Here is a 17,757-nt window from a genome sequence, read left to right as displayed (position 1 = left end):
CCAGGACGCGAAAAATCCGAACTTGGTAATTCCCGCTCACAAAAGACGCCACAAGTCAGTCTATATACTGCCCCGTTACTCGAGTTTGTAACTCTTGTTTCTTAAAAAAAAAGACGCCACAAGTCGGGCGATCGCAAGCCACAATTCGGCGTACAAAAAATAGAGCGGCAGAAGTTCACGTGCGCATCACTCGGCGGGCTATGCCCCAGGTGTCGGCGGAGTTGGTGTGCACGGGCTTGGCGGTGTCGGAGCAGCCTCTGCGCTGGGCGGCGTCGGCGCGGCTTCGGTGGTGCTGAGCGTCGTGGATGCGTCGTCACGCGGGCTTGGCGGCGGCGGCATGTGCGTCGGCGTCGGCGGCCTTGTCGAGGGAAGCTGCTTCAGGATGAGGCCGCGCTCCGCCAAGTACCACGCCTTGACCGCCTCGTCGGTGCTCTGAAGCATGTCCGCCCCGCCCAGCAGGAAACCAGGTCGGTGTTTCTCTTCTTCGCAGCGACGTTCGTCCGGAGCAGGTCGAGCTTGACGGCGCTGCTTGACATCAACGCCGGCCACCGCACCTCGATCTTCTCTTCACGAAGGACTGCCCGGGCCTGCGCATCGGCGAGACAGTGCTCGATGGACTCCTGCACTCGAGCGGTGGCCGTGTCGGCGTATTTCCCCTTCTTGACAACTTTGTTGCCATCCGGCGGCCCTTCCGATGCGCCAGGAGTCGGCGCGTCCGGCTTGTAGGTCTCCTTGGCCTTGTCGAGGGTGCGCCGGACTTCCGCCCACTTCTCGCACTTGTCAATGCGCTTGTAGACGTGGAGGTATTTGAATTCGGCGTCGCTGTTGCTCTGCCGGTACAGGGTGAACATGCGCAACAACTGCGCGGAGGGACAAACAGTTGGCGCGCGTATACGGCGAAGAGAAGCGGGAGGCCGGCGTGGCATACCTGATCCTCGACGCTGGCGCCGATCTCTGGGCAAGCCGCGACCTCCTCGACGACCCCATGCCATTTGTTGCACGCCCCCTAGATACGCCCCCAATGGTTCGCCATCGCCTTGGAGCTGCGCTGCATGTAGACGTCTTTGAAGTAGGGGTCGACGAGCTTGCGCTCGTCGAACTCGGCCTTGATGCGGTCCCAGTACGTGTCGACGCTTTGATTCGTGCCGGTCGTCGGGTCGAGGCAGACGACTTTCCATGCTTCGGTGAGGCATTCCTCCTCCTTGGACGCCCACTTGATGCGCGGCTCGCCTGTCCTGGCCGCCCGCTTCTTCTTGCGCCCCTTCGCCGTCGCAGGCGTCGGCTCCTCCTCCTCCTCCTCCTCGTCCTCCTCCTCCTGCTCGTCCTCACCGTAGACGTAGCCGAGCTTGCCGTCCATGCCGCCACTGAATCCACCACCTCGTCCTGGGTGACGAACCCGGGAGATGCGGCGGCCGCGGCCGAACCTGTCACGATGATGTCGTCCATGTCGGCCTCGGTCTCGTCGGTGTCGCCGAGGTGCGAGAAGGGCAGCGGGCCACGTCGTAGCGGGGGCGTCGGGGAGGAAGCGTAGGCGGGCGGCGAGTAGTTGTATGAAGGGTACCGCACGCCGGCGAAGGCGGGAGAGGGCGTGCGCTGGACCGGGTATCCATGGGGAAGGTGACGTTTGGGTTGAACCCACCGTGCGCGTCACCGTCGGTGTAGCCCGGCGAGGGCGATCCCCATGGTTGCGGAGAGCCGGCGCCTTGCTGATCCCAGGGCGCGTACTGGGCGTGGCTTTCGGGTGGATTCATCATCCCCGCGCGAGCCGCCTCGGCCTCGATTTGGTCCGCCGAGGCAGCCGCAGCCGCGCGCGCCACGTTATCGCGGGCCTTTTTGGCGATGGCCCTGTTCCGCCGGTCGGCGGTGACGGCCTCCCGCCGCTGAACTTCCGCCCTCCACTCGGCGTTTGACATGACCGGTGGCTTGATCGGCGGCGCCCTCGGCTTCCTCTGCTTTGGCTGGCGGCCGGCTGGGAGGGAGGCGAGCAGGAGGGAGATTGGCGGGAGGAAGGAAGAGTACGGGAGGGAATTGAGGAAAATGCGGGAAGAAACGGTGGGAAGAGGCGCTCGCCTCGCCGACAGGGCGGACTCACGCGCCCTTTTCGCTTGTGTCGGCGCCCCAGGCGCTCCTAGAAAGCCGGGTTCGGCCTGGGTCCGCCGGCACTAATTTCGCCCTGAGCCGGCGAAAAACGGTCTTCTGAAAACGCGACTGGACCGTTTTTCGACACCGGCATGGTAAAATCGTCTTGGAAGGACTTGTTGGAGGTGCGGCTAGAGATACTCTTAGATGCGTTGCATCAATCTTAAGGCGCAAAGCCACGTCAGCCACAGCGGTCGTTCGGATGTTTGGGTTCTGGCTCGAACGTTCCTAGTACTTCCTAGTAGCTATTCTGGGTCCTCGCCTGAACGTTTCTACTACTTTTTTTGTTTCTTTTTAATCTGCATATAAGATATGTTTATAGTCCAGTTTTATAAAATTTGACTAACTTTATATTAAAAATGTCATTACTCACAAGATGAAATCAAAATTATGAGATGCACCATTTAATGTATTTTTATACTATATAGTTTTAGTATCATAGATGATTATCTTTTTATATAAATTTGGTCAAACTTTGTGTACTATAACTTTAACCAAATTTTATACGCGGAATAAAAAGAAACGGAGAGAGTACTTCCTAGTACTGCCTCCGTCCTAAAATTTTTGTCTTAAATAGTGTGTGCATCTAGACAAATATAAGGCAAGAATTTTGGGACGAAGGGAGTACTACTATTCTTTCCTCGCTCGCTCACTCCCCCTCACTTTGGGAAAATATCTAGTGCACTGAGCCATCTTGTGCTACCTGTGCATCAAGTTAATAAAATCAATTTATGAATGTCAAATAATTTTGAACAAAAAGTATGTTGTACTAGCAACAAGAATCTGTCATACTAAACAATTTGAGATCCAAATTGAAAACACGGGAATGGAAAACAAAAAAAGGACAATTTCACCGGTGATATAGAAAATGGGTTGGATTCAATAGGTACTATTCACAGTATGATTTGTCTTTTTTGTTTCTAACTATTTACGTTGAATTTGAATCTAAAATTTTGTACTATGATAGATATGTGTCATATTTACACCCTCACAAAATTTCATGATTTTTCAATGTTTATAAAGTGGGATACGAAGATCAGTCCACCGATAGCACCAAATTCACCGTTGCACCAGATAGGTTCCCACTTCGCATATCTTCTCGTTGACCCCGACGGAGCAAGTGAGAGCAGAGAGAGAGGATCCCGGCAACGTGGTCGCGAGATTGCCGGCGTCCTCGCCGGCAACCGCGAGCGGCGCATAGCATCTCAGAGCAGAGGAGCTCGGAAGGGAATCATCCGGCGATGCAGCAGGGGCTGCCGGTGGTGCACGGAATCAGGCCGAAGGCCGATGACGCGATGGGAGAAGGGACGGCATTCAGGAGAGAGACGGAGGCTCGCTGGCCAAGGTCGGCATCAGCACCAACACGTTCGCCTGGGAGTGCGGCGAGCAGCAACAAGCTCGATGGAGATGGGCGGCGTGCAGGGAGAATCGGAGGCTGACCACCAGCACGCTCGCCGGGGAGTTCGGCGAGCAGCAACCCGCAACCAGCAGGCTCACTGGGTGGCGCTGCACATCCTGCGCTGGGGCAGCGAGGCCTCGTCCTCACCGTAGGAGGAGGCGGGGGGATCAAGCCGGAGCATGATTCGCTGGCAACCGGATCCAGCAGGCATACGGAAAACCTCGCCGGCAGCTGTTCTGGCCGGGCATTTGGCTGGCCCATATGGTTCTGGCGACCATGCCTCCGAGCAATTCGCCAGGGCAGGGAGGAGCACCTGTCGTGTTCACCGCCGACGACAAGACGGGCGTCTCCAAGTCTGGGACAGCTCAAGCGACGGCCACATGTTTGTGGGATTCATCCATTTCCTTTGCACTATGAGGCTGATAACCCCGCGCCCTTTTTTCGCTGCATCTGCTTATTTGCATGTCTAATCTCATTGCTGTTAGGAACTAGGAATAGCCATTTTTTTTGGGAGTGCCTAAAACTCATCTAGCTGAGATATAATTTGGTCTCATTTTTTTTTCCCTAGAATCATTTGATCTCATTCATCCTATATGGATTGCTGGACTTCTTTTTGATTGTTGCTGTCCCGTCTATCAGCGGGCTTTGATCAAAAATTATTTGGGCTTGTATAGAAAGCGAAGAGGAAAATAAGAGAAAACATTTTGGACTCGATCGTATCTGCCACGTTGTTATTGTCTGTTCCACGTACGTCCGTCCCTCGGCTGCATGTCTGGCTCGTACATGTGAGCTGGGTGTGACGAGACGTTGAGTGGAGTGAGTTTTGTTGTGTGCGTGTGTCTTCATGCGTCTTCTCCGCGTTGTATTTTCCTCTTTTCGTGTCCCGGCCGGCTGCATGTACATGCTTTCAAACGGGCACGCATGTACATACATAAAACACGCCATGTATATACGTATACTACACCTTCTTTTTTTAGTAGTACAAATATTTAAGAACAAGAAAATGCTTGCAAATTGCATGTTTAGTGGTGCACATGCAATTGATCCCGATAACTCCCGCTTGATCCAGTTGCAGTCACTTTGTGCTCATGCAGTTGCAGTCACTTTGTGCTCGTGCAGTTGCAGTCGGGTTAGAACACTTGTAATTGCATGTCTAGTGATGTACATGCAACTGGCCTCGACAACACTTCTCCTAGCCCAAGTTGCAGTCACTTTGTGCCCTGTGCAGTTGCAGTCGGGTTACAACACTTGTAGTTGCATGTCTAGTGGTGGACATGCAATTGGCCTCGACAACTTCTTTCCCGACCCCAGTTGCAGTGTTTTCTGCCCCCCCCTGCAGTTGCAGTCGGGTAACAACGCTTGAAGCTGTAGTCGGGTTACAACACTTGCAGTTGCATGTCTAATGATGGACATGCAACTATCCCGACAACTCCTCTCCGGACCCCAGTTGCAGTTGCTTTGTGCCCCGTGCAGTTGCAGTCGGATTACAACACTTGTAGTTACATTTCTAATACGACATGCAACTGGCCCGACAAGTTCCCCTCCCAACCCCAGTTGCAATTGCTTTGTGCCGGTGCAATTGCAATCGGGTTACATCGCTTGTAGTTGCATGTCTAGTGGTAGACATGTAACTGGCCCCTGTCCCACCGACACCCTATTTTTCAATCTAAATTTCATTAATGTGTTGGCACGATGATTCTGTTAAAATAACAACAACAACAACAACAACAACAACAACAATAGTAATAATAATAATAATAATAATAATAATAAGAGGAAAATTTTGTAAAAATAAACCTAACCAATCCATTTGCAATCTTGGGTACCAAATGAATATTATATTTAAAATAAAATGAATATAATAAAAATAAGAAAAGAGTGAAACAAAATTCTATTAAATATAGTGAAATAAGAAAAGAAACAAAAAACAAAAACAAAAACAGCAATTAATCATGAGAAAAAAAGTTTAAAAAAGTCCTTACAAAGAGTTTACCCCCTGAAAGCTACAGTAACCAAATGACAAAACATGCAAAAGGCTACACAGCGTTCACATCCTTCAATCCCCATCTTTCTTTTTTGGTCGGGAAAAAGGAAAACAAAAAGCCCACATAGCCCAGCTCAGGCAAATAAGCAAGCAAAAAGCCTGGGTAAAGTTCACGCACATGAGCTGCTCCTCATACGGGACGAGCAGTGCACGCTCGCATCGGTCAGAAAAACGAATCGCGCTGCGTTTGATCCGACGGCCACAAAAGCGAATGAGACCAAAGAAAAAAGCATTCGAATGAGTTTTAGCAAATCCGTTTTTTTCTTAACTGAATGCGTGAATGGTTGCACTTGTTCACTATGCAGGTACATCAATCAATTTTCACTCAAATGGAGCACACAACTTATAGAACGGATGGAAAATTATGATGTGTTTCCCATGGTGACTTAAGTTGTTTTTGCTATGGCATCTTCATTTTTCGTCGCTACAGAGTCTAAATTTTTGACCCATGGCAATTAGTAATGCTTTTCATGTTTAGTCATATGGCAAGCTTTTTTTTTCTAAACCATGTCAACCTGGTAAATTATTCATGCCATTGTGCTTTTAAATTTTGCCATGGGAAATTGATGCTGGACACACATGCATGGTATTTTGAAAATTTCCATGGCAAAATTGCTTTTTCGGATAATTTGTGACCCCTAATTATGAATAGTTTTAAAAAGTTGCCATGGTAAATTATGAACTTCAACCTTTTTGTCATACAATCATGGAAATTTAATTACATTGCTAAGGCAAATTCTTCACTTTTTTGCTATGGCAAAATGTACCTTTTATTTTCACCATGGCAAATTTCCATTAGTTACGATGGCAAAATTAACTTTTTGCCATGGCAAATTCTTTGTTCGTATTTTGTTCTTTTTTTACACACACGGCAAATTTCTCACACAAACATGAAAATTTTCATTAAAGTACCATGGCAATTTAGTTTATGGATCATGCCGAAATTAGTTTAGTGGATCATGGCAAATTTATTGCATTTTTTTACCATGGCAATTCCAATTTTCGCATCAGGGCAAATTTATTGTATATGACTATGTCATTTTTAATTTCTATAGACAGTGGCAAATAATCTCATATTTTTTGCCATCTAAACCTTACAAACATGTTTCTTTATTTTCCAAAATTTTTGCCACGATATTTTTAGTGCACCCCCCCCCCTTAATTTTAGTAATTTGACCATGGTAATAGGTGACGGCAATTTTATGACCATGTCAAATTTCTACACATAGCAAATAAATTAATTATACCATGGCAAATTTAGTAATTAGATGATGGAAAAATACATGGGAAATGTTCACATGGCAATGGTTTAAACTTTTTCTAATGTTCATATGTCAATTTGTTGTAATCTACCATTGGAAATCTTATAAATATTTTCTAAATTCACACGAAAAAATCACAACATTTTTGTATTCCAAAATGGCAAATTTAGGTCTTTTTTTGCAACATTCCTATGGAAATTTTTATGTTTTTTTTCTTACTTAACCATGGCAAAATTTAGTTTAGACCATGGAAAATTTCCAAACATGGCAAATTTTATAATTAGAACATGGCAAGTTTTACAATTAGGCCATGGCAAATTTAGTAATTAGACCATGGCAAAATACATGGGAGATGTTTCAAGCCAGCGTGGCAAATATTTATCTTACAATAGTGTCTTACCATGGCACTTTTTTTTTAACTCTGCATGTATGTTGTATTGTACGATGTGTGTGCATCATGACAATTTATTCACATTTTTGACATGAAGTGTTTTTTTGAGCATCATGGCAATTTTTAAACTGAATTCATCTAAATCTGTTTTTTTTTGCATCATGGCAAGTGATCTGTGTGCATCATGACAATTCATTCATATTTTTGCCATGAAGTGTTTTTTTAGCATCATGTCAATTTTGCATACATTTTTTTTCCATCATGGCAATTTTACACACAATTCGCCTTAACCTGTTTTTTTTCTTTGCATCATGGCAAGTAATGTTTGTGCATGACAACATTTTTTATTCTTTTTTTGCCATGATGTGTTTTTTGCATCATGCAAGTAGTGTGCATGTGTGTGTGTATGTGTGCTTGCTTGCTTCATGGTAATTTATTCACATTTTCCATGAAGTGTTGTTTTAACATCATGGTAATAATAAGCTTCATACTCCCTCCGTCTCAAAATAAGTGACTCAACTGTGAACTAACTTCGTACTAGAGTTAGTACAAAGTTGAGTCATTTATTTTGAGACGGAGGGAGTATTTTATATGGTTGCTTTGTTTGTTATGAAAGCGCCTCCGCTTAGTTAGATAATAATAGCCGCATCTTTATCAAAAGCGCCACCGTGGACCGTGATAAGAAGGATGTGAGGGGAGGAAGAGATGTCTTGTGGGGCGGCGATGTGGGGAGTGGAGGAGGAATGGTACTTATTATCAGCAGCGGCGCCGGTTGCCTCATCAGTCACAAATTAGGTTCTGCAACCTCATAGTGAAATAGTTTGAATAGTGAAAGTTTTATAGTTTAGAGTAAACTAAAACTATAAACATCACGAATTATTTGCTTTGATCCTATTACCACATTTGAGGGCACTATGACTTCAAGTGGTGTCTTTGCGCCTTTGTTTGGTCTGAGGTTTGTTACTGCTCCTGACCACCCTTGTATATTGTCATTTTATTTTATTTTCTTTGTTGTTGTGTGGTGTGGTATGGTGTTGTGTTGTACTGGTTTTTGTAAGGGCTTCATTAATTCAAAGCCGGGCAATGTCCTCCTTCATATAAAAAAAGTTTGAGTGACTCTTTGCAACAATGAGGTGGTATGAAAGCAAGTGGATTAATTCTTATGACTTGGCTGTTAAGTCGTTTCGTAGGAGCAAACGGGCTTCTTACTAATTATTATTCATATATAAAACTTGCCGTCAGCAGACAAGACAATTCCTCCCTCGGACTTGATCTATGGACCAATTTGTAAAGCGTAGACAATCAAGAAGGCGTAGTTTACCAGTAACAGCAGCTGGCTGCATTATCAGAAGAAAAAAAGAGCAGCTGGCTGTGAAGGAAGAAGAAGCTTGAACACATTGTAATGGTATAAGTAACCACGGGCCGTATACAGCACTATGAGGCTGGCCGGAGGCACTGGGCTGGCGCCAATTGTGACTGCCATGAATATATTATATTTCGACTTCCTTGTCCATTGCCGGCACGGCGGGGCTTCCTATTCTCCCCGGCCAGCAGGGTTTTCTCGAGTTGTCTCTAGTTTTTGGGCTGTATTGTTTGTCCCCTCGCAGCAGCGTCGAACACAATAAGTGACGATGTGTACTGCCGTATAATTTTTTTGAGCGGCTTGTTTACGTTGTTGCAGACTAACGCTCAGACGAATACAACTGCCGTCAGCGGGCTCAAGTCCAGCATTCAATCCGCTATTTTTCTACTCCTGCTGTCGACTTCAAGGTGAAGTTTTAGTTAAGCAGACTAAGAGAAAATCAGTCGGGCTAACTGCTGCAGTGGGTTTTTCCTTTGGGTGTGGTTAGGTCCCAGTCAGACTGAGATTTAATCAAGTCCCAATCAAGTGACATAACATATAAGAGAGGGAAAAAATAATTTTTTTGCACGAATCTCAATGTAACATCTCCTAGATATAGCATCGACTAAGACTTTGTTAAGTTGAAGCAAGACTGTTTTCCTTTCGCATGTGGGAGTGGAAATTCCGTTCGATACTTGTTGGTGCCAAAACCAGCGCCTGGATTTCTCCTCTTTTATTTTTAATATACACATATAATACTTCTGACCGAACTGCTAATCTGCCAGAGTTTCTTCTGACCGAACTGCCGACGACGAGTCCAACTTGTCGGCCAAGAGAGCCTCCTGACGGATGAGCCGCCGGCGAATGTGGCCTTCCCTGACAGACGTATGGATGACGGACTGTGCCATCACCAAAGCAATCGGAGCACAAACCAGATCTCTGCGGGCGGGTTATTCTAGAGCACGATGCGTAGCGTTCAGTGGTGCACGGCAGTATATTAATTACTCCGACAGAGACGACCTTACACCCACTTGTCTACCTTTCTATGGGTAGAGGGAGCTTGTCAGCTAGAAACTCGCAAACACGACAACCAGACGTGGACGTTTTGAGTGGCAAATACCAAACCTCCCGATTATGCGTTCCAGCAAGACAAGAACGTGACAACCCAACCATTCTTATCTTTCTACGATGGCCACAAAAATAATGCCATATCATGCCCAGTAGTATAAATATATGATTTGGCCCATGGAAACTACGATGGAGGGGGGAGAAGAGAAAATGCCTCTTTTCGGTAATAGAGTAGCGTTATTTTTAATTGTGTGTAGAGTAGCGTTTTTCAAAGTCTCTAATCCAAAAAGAAAAGTTGAAATTTCCAAGTATGACCAAACATGTAGAAAAATACACCAATACTAGATTGTCGAACTAAATTTCCACGACGAAACTAATTTGGTATTTTAGATGTTGGTACTTTTTTCCTATAAATTTGGTCAAGCTTAAATTTCGATTGATTAAAATAAAAGTATTTTGGAATTGAGGGACTATTCCCGCTTTTATACATTCAAAGAAAAATCAAACATACACTAAAGCTCTCTTTTTGTATGTGTGTGTGGAAAACGAGGCGGACACAGAGATAGCGAGAGATCTATCCCAACACCTCTTCCCAAACACACAAAAAACTATCCCAACACGTTAATACCTAAACTTGAAAACCGAACACGAAATAGATTTTATGAGATTTGCTTTCGGGTTTAGTCTCAGTCTCAGTCTCAGTCTCAGTCTCAGTTTTGTTTTATAGTCCCCTTTCCCCTTTTTTTGCGGGAAAATCCTTTTTTTCCTTGCAAGGTGACAACATTTTAATATTTTGGTATGGCTCAAGTTTCTATTATCTTATATTTTTATACTATATTATACTACCTGTTGCAGGGTGAGTAGATGAACAAAATCAATTGGGAAGTCCAAAAAATCAATAAAATCAGTTGGTATGTTTGCAAATCCCAAGATATAAATAATATCCACTAGACCGATCCGACCCACCAGACAAATCCGAATGCTTCGACCTCGAAGCCGTCTTTGATGTCTGCATGTTGTTGTCCCTATCAGTGAGTGCGGCCTGACCAAGTTCCTTTTCTAGCTGTCCATGTCTGCATTTTTGGATTAAGACGAAAGATAACCATATAATATATGAAAGGAAGGGCCTATGGACAAGAATGTAAAACCAAAATTGGTTGGACGACCCAAACAATTGTAAGATTCATGCTTCTTCTTCTCTTTTGCATTTAAACCCCTAGCTTCAGTCATTTTATCATTGGGCAATCATGTTTGTATGCAGATAGCACCCTTCCCTATTTCCTCTTTTCCCTTTGGTCGTAACAACAAAGCACGGATCAATGCATGATTGACATGAAGATTTTCTATTTCTTCCTTCATAACTATATGATTGAACGTAAAGTTCATGCTTCACATGCGACCAAATTTTAGCATCATGTATATTGGAAAGCAAACTTCATGAACATCTCCTGATTTTTCTTTAACCATAAAGTAAAACGGATGAAGAAAGCACACAATTAGACCATGAATTGTAATTTCCCAACATTCATACTCAAATAAAAGGAGTATTTTGGTGCGGTAACTGAATCTCATACGTAGTAAAAAGTGAAAGATGCATGTTGATCCGCAAAAGAAGGGTGAAAGATGCATGCTCGTGTGTTTACCATGGACAAATTGATTTCTCATGAGTGAACACAACTTTGGAATTTTTTAAGATATAAAACCGATCGGGATCGAGTATGAACAGACCATGAAGATGAATAATTGGCTCAAGCATGTCGGGAAGGCAGCTACCATGGACATGAAAAAAAGCACGTCTGCCATGGACCAAAAGAGGAATCAAGAACACTAGTAATAAATCAGCTCCAAGATGAAAAGAAAACATGAACAAACTTGGGGGGAAAACTCAGCGAGCTCAAGCATGGATGGCGTGGACGGCTGGTGGATGGTGGAGGGTGGAGAGTCGGTGACACTTCTCATCGGGGAAGATCTGGCATCGCTTGTGGTGGAGAAACGATGGCGTCTTGGACGGAGCCCGACAGTGGCTCTTGGCGGGGCGGTGTGGGAAAATAGAGGGAGAGTAGAGACAGGGAGGAGGAAAGAACAAGGTCTATGGGTTCGTCAAGGGTGTGGCAGGACAAGTGTGTATGCCAGGGACTTGTGCCTCAAATTAGAATAGCTGCAGGGTGTAAGTGCAAGAAGATTGAAACGAATCCTTGACGTGAGAGAACTACCTCGGTCGCCACTCTCTCCTGCAGAAGAAAAACAGCATGAAATGTGAGGAGCAGTGAGCGGACTCTACCAGCTCCCGTCGGCATTCGACAGTCTAGGGAGCACATCACCACACACTAGGGCGGAAAGACATGAACTCCACTCATCAATGCTTTCACATGTGTCACTCCCACCCACACCGGTGGCCGACAGCAAATTAGAGTAGGCATTAAAACAAAGTAGGCATCTTTTCTCGTTTTGAAATAACAAAGCGGGAATCTCAATCTCGTGGGCATCAATAACTTTGTTGTGTTGTAGCACTGGCACAGGCTGGGCGGCCCGCAGAATATAGACGGGACATTTGCCGCTCCCAAGAGCCGTTTGCCATTACCGCCGGTGGCTCGGCTCTCCGGTTATCCAAGAGCACAAAGCAGGCATGAGCATGGTCCTAACCCGAGCACGAATGCGAACGCGAGCCGCATCAGGTACTACTACAATGAGACGTTTTCGTTGTGTCGCTGTCGCATGCGCATCGTCCAACTCGCTAACATTCATTAGTCACCACTATGCTGCGCTGAGCTCGAGCTCGAGCTTAACGTCAATCTCAAAGACTAGCTTGGAGTCGGCTCGAGCTCGGCTCGAGCCTAGAAACGTTCACTGGAACTCCGCAGTGGTTGACAGCGTACGCCTGAGTTAGAGTATATATGTGCAGCTGAAGCATTTGCTCTTGGGTAGCTACCCCTCCTCCTTCCTCTAGGTACCACCATGGCAACTCGTCGCCTGCAAAGCTCTCCCGCTGCCGTAGCTGCTCGAGCCCTTGCTTCCCTCGCGCCTCCTCCTCCTCCTCCTCACGCCTCCACCCGGCGGCCTCCTTCAGGTCGTGCTGCCGTTGGTCATGGCATCTCTCCTATACCTCGCTACACCGGAGGTGGGCGAGGAGGCGGAGGCGTATGCAGCCTCGCCAGCGGGGAGTGCCCCCGTAGCTGAAAGGTGAGCATCCGAACGCACTGATTATTTGTTTGTAAACACTCTCTGTACATGTTTAAAGTTTTGTTGGCCCCTTCCTAGATTCATGCTCAAAAGCTCCGCCCCTGCTACCAAAGGAACAGCCGGCGTGCTCTTCAGGCCGTCAGGCGGAGGCGTTGTCATCCACGCTATGAACGTTAGCGTTGCAGCTGTACCTAGCTTCAGCAGAGAGAACCTCCATAGCTTCTTCAACAATCAACGCCAGCTAACAACCATAGCCACCAGCTACAGCTCCAGGCAACGAGAGAGACGAAGGGTAGCAACTTAACAAGCACCTGCCAGTTCGGTTCATGGCAGCCCCGGAGGGTACGTAGTTCCATCAGGCGATGCACAGGTAAATTATTTTTTTGAAAATATTTTCAAACTGAGTTTTGTTTCGAAAATTAGTTTTTTTAGTCGAATTTCGAAAATTATTTTTTTTGAGAGACTTTCGAAAATTAGTTCGACCGGGCTGCAGCGCCGGCCTTTCTAATGGGCCTACGGCCTGCTCTTCCTGAAGACTCCTCCTGCTCGTTTTTCGGGTGCTTCCGACCGGGCTGCAGTACCGGCATTTCCAATGGGCTTACTGCCTGTTCAGGCGGGCTACAATGCTCGCTTTTACCATGGGCCTGCTCTGCCTGCAGGCAACAACATTATTTTTTTTTTGAGAAACAACATCGTTCTTTTGGCCCTCCTTCTGCTCGTTTTCGGTGACTTCTCGTTCTGGAACAACTCTTTTCTTCTTCTTTTCGTGGAACAACACAGGCCTCCGGCCCAGCATTACCTCCCCCCAAACCCGTATCAGAAAGCAATCTAGGAAAAAAACATACATCATCATGTGCATGAAACGTGAGATCATCTCCCAAATCCTAGAAAAACAAAGTAATGTCGACGACTCTACAGTCAACAAAGAGATCGGGCGCCACGACCCGGGCGACCTGGGGCCTGGCTACGCCACTGAAATGTGGGATCATCCCAAATCCTAAAAAAATAAGACACACACGCGCACGCACACACCCACACCCCACACCGCGTCTCGCAGAACCCTAGGAAGGGCTAGAACCATGGTGGCGTCGGCGACACGCGTTGCGGCGAAGCAGGCGGAGGAAGCGCTGCAGGCCGGGGAGGCAGGTGGCGCGGCGGGGGACTGGCAGGAGAGGCGGGCGGAGGAAGCGGTGAAGGCAGGAGGGGCAGGCGGCGGCCAGTCGCCGGTATAACCCTAGACCTGATTTGTTCTTAAGGGCTTTTGGTTTGGTTGCTAGATCCGAGAATCCTTTTTTTCTTTTTTGCGGGAAAGATCCGAGAATCGTTAGGTCCCATGCCGTGGCTTGATGTTATATGGTGTGAATTTCTGGGAGGAGGAGGGGAATGGATGAAGAGGGAGGCGGACAGAGGGAGGGGATATTGTGGGGTCATTCAGTAACGAATTTCCGTTGTGTTTGATTTGCTGAGTGGTCTCTATGTGTCCACTTCATCCAATATGGCCAAACGCCCAAAAACACCGACAGGTTTAATGTGTCTCATCTAGAGAGATAATGAAGGGGTTAGAACTAGCAGGTTTTGTAGTTTCGGGGGTCGAAATATTTGCATTGTAGTTTAAGCAAAATTTGGTGCTTTTATGTTGCATTTTGTACCCGTCACACCCATCAGCTCTCAGTCTCCAGGTGCTGCATTGGTTGGGTATGGTTAAGGTTGCGGATCACTGCTGAGCGATGCGTAAACTCTATTGGGCTACCCTTGCTCAACAAACAACAATGCGTCCATCTGGTGAAGAACTCATGGAACATCAATGCCACTTACTAGCCTATTCTCTTGAATTACCCTGTGCGCTAATTTCCGTTGTCTCCAGCAATTTCTCTCTATAGGTGTGCCTTCTAGAATATCACCTGGCTAGCCACCTGAATAAACCATGATATAAAACTAAAGAATGGTTGAAGCCTTTTCTGTTCTTTCTGAAACACTTGTTTTTTCACCTAACTCACCGATGATTTAACTTGGTGGTGTCTTTTGTGATAAATCCTTGCTGCACTGCATATTTTTGGAGAAGTCTGAGTTGGCTCCTAGTGCAGCAAGGTTACCAATCTTTTGCCAGAAAGAATTTGTGATTAACTGTACATTTTTCAGGCTGATGCATACTTCTACCCTGTGCGAGCTACCAAGAAGGTGTCTCACACTTCTGCTATAACCATAGATATTAGTAGCAAGGTAATTGACATTTCAAAATTACTTTGGCACAAAGTATCTGTCAATCTAAGGCACATCAGATGTTCACATCTTGGTATGCACTATTGCTAATGCACCTAGAAATCATAAATATCGATATCTTGTTTGCATATATGTTCTCCACTTAAATCATTTGGTGGTTGAGGCAATGCCTACTACTTTATCACTGTCCTACGTCTTTGTAACCAAACAGCTATAATGGCTTAACAAGTAAAGAGCGAACAACATGTTCATGCATTAGAGATTTTGCTATTTCAATAAAGATTTTATTTTGCTATTTCAGAGATCTTCACACATTGTTGATGTTGTGGCTTTTGTTTCCATGCAGAACAAGAGTGGACCTTGGAAATCTCCGCCGCCTTCACCAATTGACATTAAGATGTGATGAAGGGGATTGTGAACATATGTAAATATATTATACTAAAATGTGACTTGAGCTCTGTCGGTTTTAAGGGACGGATTTTTGAACATAATTTATTGTAAACACTTAGACTAAGACGTGACTTGAGATCTGTCGGTTTTGGGGGAAGACATACTAAACATACTTTATCATAAATAAATGTAGGGACCCGTTAATTCACAGTTTCTTTTTCATTGGGTATAATATTGTTACATGCTAAGACATACCTTGTGTTGAAGGAGGGCCATAAGCCCTGTTTCTTCTTTTCTTTTCCCCTTACCTCACCAGAGTTTTGCTTCGTCAAGGCGCATCTTCACTGCTTTTAACCTTACATCACATTCCAGCACATGATTTTCACCTATTGAATTATGAACGAAGACAAACAACAAAGGGTTTAAGCTTATGCTTTTGTGGGGTGGTGGGAAGTCAAGGTGGATGAAGCGCTTTGGATAAACTAGTCCTTCAGAGTGTGCCTGGGGCGAAAGCCTGATTCGAGGGCATGATCGGGTGAGATCCTCCTTTTAACATGAGGCAAAAGCTTTGCCCTTTTTATTAATTAAGAAGATTATTGCCTGGTTAATTACGGAAAAGGGCAAAACCAATACAACAATGATCAAACCCACTCGACAAATACTATGAAGGGCCATAACCACTCTCATCACAAAGCCAAAGCCTACTCGAAACTTGACACAACAGGGCCACACCCACTCTCATCCATAGTATGACGAACATCACATAAACATGCCAACCAAGCATACACAAATCAACGGTGACTTGCTCCACCAAACTAGCTGACCTCCCACCATTGCCGAAGAGAAGTCGTGACTGCTATGGGAGAGCAGAATGCGACGCCCCCCGCCCCCTGGCGCAACGATGAAGATGGAACTACTCCACAACAGTCTACAGCAAATACAATGCTCGACACGTCAAAGACCAACGTCGAGAGCAACCTCGCCGCCACGCGACACAAGGCCCACATACTCGATGACCCCGCATTCTCGAGGCCGCCGCCCCGACTTCCATCTGCTCTGCCACACCCTGCATGGTCCGCCAACATCACCTTCTGGGTTGCCGCCTCGACATCCATCCGCTCTGCCACATCCTACATGGTCCACACACACAGCCTTCCAAGGTCGTCACCACGATATGACGCCACTTTCTCTTGAATCACAACGCCGCACAACCTAGTGACCCAAAGCCCAAGCTGCTTAGGGCAACCACCTGCAGACCACGATGCATCACGAAATTCGGGTCTGCGCATGTGTCCACGACATACTAAAATTTCTGATTGGAAGACCTACCATTTCTTTCATTAGACAAGCGCCACCAAATCAGCATCATGACCACACACCACTTCCCGCACCTTCATTCTTGCATTAAGAACTATCTTGCCACCAAGTATGAAATCCAAATGTTGAGGCAACACGCATCGGCGTTCCACCAAGGTTCGGTAGTGTGCAACACCTCTGTTGAACAACTGCAATTTGTGGACTAAAATCACAGTTTTGACCTTTATTGACAAGATTAGCATGAAATGATGCTAGTTTGAAAGTATTTCACGATTTGACCTCTACCCTACCATCACACATTGCGGTGGTAGGTGAAACACGCTACCACCATAGTCAAGAACGGCAGCCTTGAGTCCACGGTTGTTGAATACATTTTTTTCGGGGAAGTGTTGCCTTTTATTGCTTAGTTCATGACAACTCTATCATGATGATGTAACGAATATAATCCGGAGAAACATGAAACCATGTTTGACAAACTGAAAGCACATGCACTCCCTTGGTGGTTTTGATAATTCATGTCAACATGCATGTTGTTGAACTAATATTTCCCTTGAGTATATTTCAAGAAAAGTTCAAGATAGGCAAACCTTTGGAATGTGAAAGTGGACCCCTCAAATGCTAAGGACAAATGTTGGCAAAGCCTTAATAGATCACATTGAGTTCATAGGAAAGGCAATTCTATTAATAGGGGATGAGGTTATGATGATGGTCTAACTGCTCAAGTGCTTAGGGATATTGCTCCAAAAGTCTCAAACATTTTCCCACATTCCACCATGTCCTAAACCCTAAGTTCATCTCGCTCCCACCAAAATACATACATCCGGACTCGCCGAGATACACTTGACATAGCCATTACCCAAACCCTAGCAACTCGGTCCCACCGAAGAGCATTGGTCAACCATCTGTTCCCAACTGAAATTCAATCAGAATTTCCGACCAATTTTGGTCGGTGACACGGAAAAGTGGAAAGAGGTTAGGTCACCACGACATGGTCACACCGAGATG

The 17,757-nt window shown here is 45.9% G+C and overlaps 2 long non-coding RNA genes across 4 annotated transcripts; one reads left to right on the top strand and one right to left on the bottom strand.

Moving 5' to 3' along the window:
- Positions 1-9,191: 9,191 nt before the first annotated feature.
- Positions 9,192-11,929, bottom strand: LOC125509819 (uncharacterized). Its single transcript, XR_007284230.2, has 2 exons — positions 11,374-11,929; positions 9,192-10,718 (listed from the first exon to the last, which is right to left on the bottom strand). It is a non-coding gene; the product is annotated as an uncharacterized LOC125509819 (long non-coding RNA).
- A 375-nt stretch (positions 11,930-12,304) lies between these two features.
- Positions 12,305-15,643, top strand: LOC147972012 (uncharacterized). 3 transcript variants are annotated; one of them, XR_015602376.1, is made up of 5 exons: positions 12,305-12,320; positions 12,571-12,825; positions 12,904-13,167; positions 14,965-15,045; positions 15,392-15,643. It is a non-coding gene; the product is annotated as an uncharacterized LOC147972012 (long non-coding RNA). The 3 variants fall into 3 exon arrangements; XR_015602375.1 differs by having other exon boundaries at positions 12,306-12,320; positions 12,904-13,195; XR_015602374.1 differs by lacking the exons at positions 12,305-12,320; positions 12,571-12,825; positions 12,904-13,167 and adding an exon at positions 13,202-14,051.
- The last annotated feature ends 2,114 nt before the right edge of the window (positions 15,644-17,757 follow it).

This window comes from Triticum urartu, chromosome 5A (assembly GCF_056163025.1).
Source record: "Triticum urartu cultivar PI428250 chromosome 5A, HENAU_Tu73, whole genome shotgun sequence".
Classification (NCBI taxonomy): Eukaryota; Viridiplantae; Streptophyta; class Magnoliopsida; order Poales; family Poaceae; genus Triticum; species Triticum urartu.
The sequence above is the reverse complement of the archived record's forward strand: the minus strand, read 5'-3'. Positions and strand labels throughout refer to the sequence as shown.